We start from the raw sequence: 4,146 nt of genomic DNA on the forward strand, positions 1-4,146 counted from the left end.
ACAACAGATAGTTCAGTTGGATATCGTCTGAATAATCTGCCCACATATTTAAGTAGGGGCTAAATACTTTTTGCAAGCCATGAGATGGAGTGTGCACTGTAAGACCAAGTGAGAAAGAGATTCTATCATACCCAGCTCACAACTACAGCATCTTTCATTATATGGGGTCTTGTTTTAATCTTCCATACAGCACAGCCAAGGGAAACACACTGCACCTGGCCAAGGTGAAGGCCCTGCGTTCAAAAGGGCACGTTAGCAGAGCAAGGTACTGCGGCAACTGACCAGCTGTGCTAGGGAACGGTATCTCTGTTTAGTATACAATTAAGTAGAGCAGACAAAATCAGGAGGACTTTAAGATGCTTCCCAAATTCACTTGGAGAACTATGTGCCTCAGGAGATGTATTGATTTTCTGTCTACTTCTACTGTGTTCAATAGGACTCACTCCAAGATAAGGGTGCATAGGACTATAGCTTCAGGCAAAAACACACTTCTAACAGGAAAAGGGGTAGTACTGAACTGGACAGGTTCTCCAGCTTACATCATTCCAGTAACTGCTTGTTCCCAAAGCATTTCAAAGAATTTCAGATTTGGAGGAGCAGAAATGTGCTGTTTCAGGCATCCAGGCATGTGTCTGATCTAGTGCCAGCCCAGCCATGAACATGAGTGTGGCTGCTTCCATCGGTAGGTGGAGGGGGTGGCAACCTTAGGAAGGTTGCCCTGCACCCTGTATCCGCCTGTCCAGCTGCTTCATTTGGTGTGCCGATCCTCATGCAAGAAGTTGAGAGCAAGTAAGAAGAAGAGGCAGGTGGTATAGCTAGAGGAGGTGCAAGCACTAAGTTTGCAAGGAGGCGTTCTACCTTTGTTTTGCTCCCCCTGCTCAGAATAGCTCCAAAGGGGGGGCCGCTTGCACTGTGCAATCAGGTGCCTGCAGAACTTAGAGCCCAATCCTATGCCAGTCTACTCAGAAGTAAGTCCGATTACAGTCAATGGAGCTTACTCCCAGGAAAGTGTGGATACAATTGCAGCCTTAGTGCTTTGCACCCCCCTCTAGCTATGCCACTGGGAAGAGGACTGGAACAAGGGCAGCCTGTCTCTTCCTCCAGCACTGCTGCTGTGAGCTGAAAGAAGCAGCAAGTCAGGGCAAGCCATCAGAACGTGCCTCTTTTTCGTTCTGCCTGTCCAGCAAGAAAACCAGGCAGGCAAGGAGAAAGAGTGTGAGTGCCGCTGGTAGACCCGGGCTCCCACCTGGATTTAGAGCCCAGATCAACTGGTTGAATAGATCTGGGCTCCCATTCCAGACACTGGTTCAAAGTTCCATTGGGAGCCCAGGTCTTCCCAGCTTGTAGATCTGGGTTGCAAGTCCATGCGGGAGCCCAGGTCTACCCGCCCAGTGAACCTTGGCCATAAATGGAGAACATCAATTAAAGTGGGAGCCCAGGTCTACCTGCCTGGTTGACCTGGGCTCTGCAGTTGGTAGTGATCATGGCCTCCCCCCAACACAAACACTAGATAAGAACATAAAAACAGCCCCACTGGTTCAGGCCATAAATCCATCTAGTCCAGCTTCCTGTATCTCACAGCGGCCCACCAAATGCCCCAGGGAGCACACCAGATAATGCCTCAGCCCAGTAATCATTTTGGTTGCTTGCTTCTGCACCTTTTCCATTCCCACTTTATCCTTTTTGAGATATGGTGACCTGAACTGGACATAATATTCCAGGTGTGGCTTTACCGTTGATTTAGACAATGGCATTATAATATTAACCATTTTATTCTCAATACCTTATCTAGTGATCCCAAGCATAGAATTAGCCCTTTTCATTGCCACTGCATATTAGGTTGACACTCTCATCAAGTTGTCCACCAGCACCCCAAGATCCCTCTCCTGATCTGTCTCAGACAGCTCAGAACCCACTAGCCTATTTGTGAAGTTTTGGTTTTTTGCCCCAATGTGCATGACTTTACACTTACTTACATTGAAACGCAGCTACCATTTTGCTGCCTGTTCTCCCAGTTTCGAGTGATCCTTCTGAAGCTCTTCACAATCTCTTCTGGTCTTCACCACTTGAAAAAGTTTGGTGTCATCCACAAACTTGACCCAGTTGGTCAAGGGAGCAGCCAGTCCAAAACGTTTGGGAACCACTGGCTTAAGGCCACACTCATTCCTTCCCACTGAGATAGGCTGCTGCCTAACTCAGTGGGGGTTACTCCGTGGGAGCTCTGGTGGACAGAATTGAAACAGAGCAATCATCCTGCCTGATGCAAGTCAGGCTGGCATGCTCATCCATGATTAAATTGACCTGGCAGGAGCATAAGACCTAATGGCTGCCCACAAGGCTACCACGGTATCAAGGCCGAGAAAGCAGCCAGAAGACAAAATAGGCACAACTTGTCTGAACCCCACTTGTCTGGTGCTTGAAACTCCTACCACTAATCCACCTATACCCCCTGTGCTGCCCTCATGCACTCATGATGGTGGTACCCCCTTTGATACTTAGTCCCAAGTACATCCCTTCTCCTGGAAAGATGGGCAGAAACCCTACATGCAACATACAATACACCCAACCACTAATCCTCTTGCTTACCCAAGTTACCACCCCTCGTGTAATCAAGGGTGGCAAAAAGCCAACAGAGAAGATAACAAACATTAGAACAAACATCAACAAAATAATTTCCTGGTCCAGTCCAGAAAAGGGAATGTGCGAATGACAGGTTCTTCTGGGGTGAAGGTCTATACTCAGGAATGCTCACTTCTCTCTTTGTGTCATATTATTGGGGCTCCAGTTGAACAGAACTAGGAAATATTGCTGCCTGAAACCCTGCAGAGTGGCTGCCAATGACAGTGGTAGATAATATCGGGGCTATTCAATATAAGAACTTCTCGTATGCTCTTATGCAAATATATTCAAGGCCTTGCGCACTGAATACAGTGGGAAGAAAACAAAGTGACTTTTCAGATAACCATAAAAAAACTTTATGGCCGTGATTTCTTTGGAATTTCTTCAATGTTAATATGCTTAACTGGCACACTAAAGGCAGGTTAATATTTTAAAATCCCTGGGCCAGATCTTCTTTGCCAGCTCTATTCTTCGTATGATAACAGACACAGGACTCTGAACTCATCCCTCTCCTCAAAGTGCATTTTGCCCTCCTCTTTTACAAGGATGTGTTCGAGGCAATTTATTAAAGGGCAACAGTTGATCTTATTTTGCTGGAGCTAATATTTATTTGACTTTTGATGCAGTTATTATGATTGGTTGCTGAGCCATAAAGGGGTTGCTGGCAGTGGGGTAAGAAGGTTATTTGGCACCCGGGCCCATTAATTTTTGGCACCCTCCCCATGACAAAATTATTTTCAGTAATAGTCATGATAGGGAATGAATAATAATAATGACCAGAGAAGAAGCTCAGACAGTAAACATTTTCTTATATACTATAATAGGTTTCACATATGTAGTGAACATTAAGAACATAAGAACAGCCCCACTGGATCAGGCCATAGGCCCATCCAGTCCAGCTTCCTGTATCTCACAGCGGCCCACCAAATGCCCAAGGGAACAAACCAGATAACAAGAGACCTGCATCCTGGTGCCCTCCCATGCATCTGGCATTCTGATACATAGCCCATTTCTAAAATCAGGTGGTTGCACATACACATCATGGCTTGTAACCCATAATGGATTTTTCCTCCAGAAACTTGTCCAATCCCCTTTTGAAGGTGTCCAGGCCATATGCCATCACCACATCCTGTGGCAAGGAGTTCCACAGACCAACCACACGCTGAGTAAAGAAATATGTTCTTTTGTCTGTTCTAACTCTCCCAACACTCAATTTTAGTGGATGTCCCCTGGTTCTGGTGTTATGGAGACATCCACTAAAATTGAGCATTGGGAGAGTTAGAACAGACAGAGTTCTAACGGAGTTCGAACTCTAACGGAGTTCGAACAGAGTTAGATCCGCCCCTGCTGACAGCAAACAAGCGGCAACCAGGGCGAACATACAGGGAGGGGCCATTTCCCCCTCCCTCTTCCTCTTTCTGTGTTCGGTTCCCTCTGCGCGGCCAGACAAGGATGTAGAGCCGTCCAGGTGGCCCCCGATGAAAACCTGGAGCAGCCCAGGGTGCTGGTGCCTCCAGGGAGGGAAGG

The sequence above is a fragment of the Tiliqua scincoides genome, chromosome 5, assembly GCF_035046505.1.
Source record: "Tiliqua scincoides isolate rTilSci1 chromosome 5, rTilSci1.hap2, whole genome shotgun sequence".
In the NCBI taxonomy this organism is placed as follows: Eukaryota; Metazoa; Chordata; class Lepidosauria; order Squamata; family Scincidae; genus Tiliqua; species Tiliqua scincoides.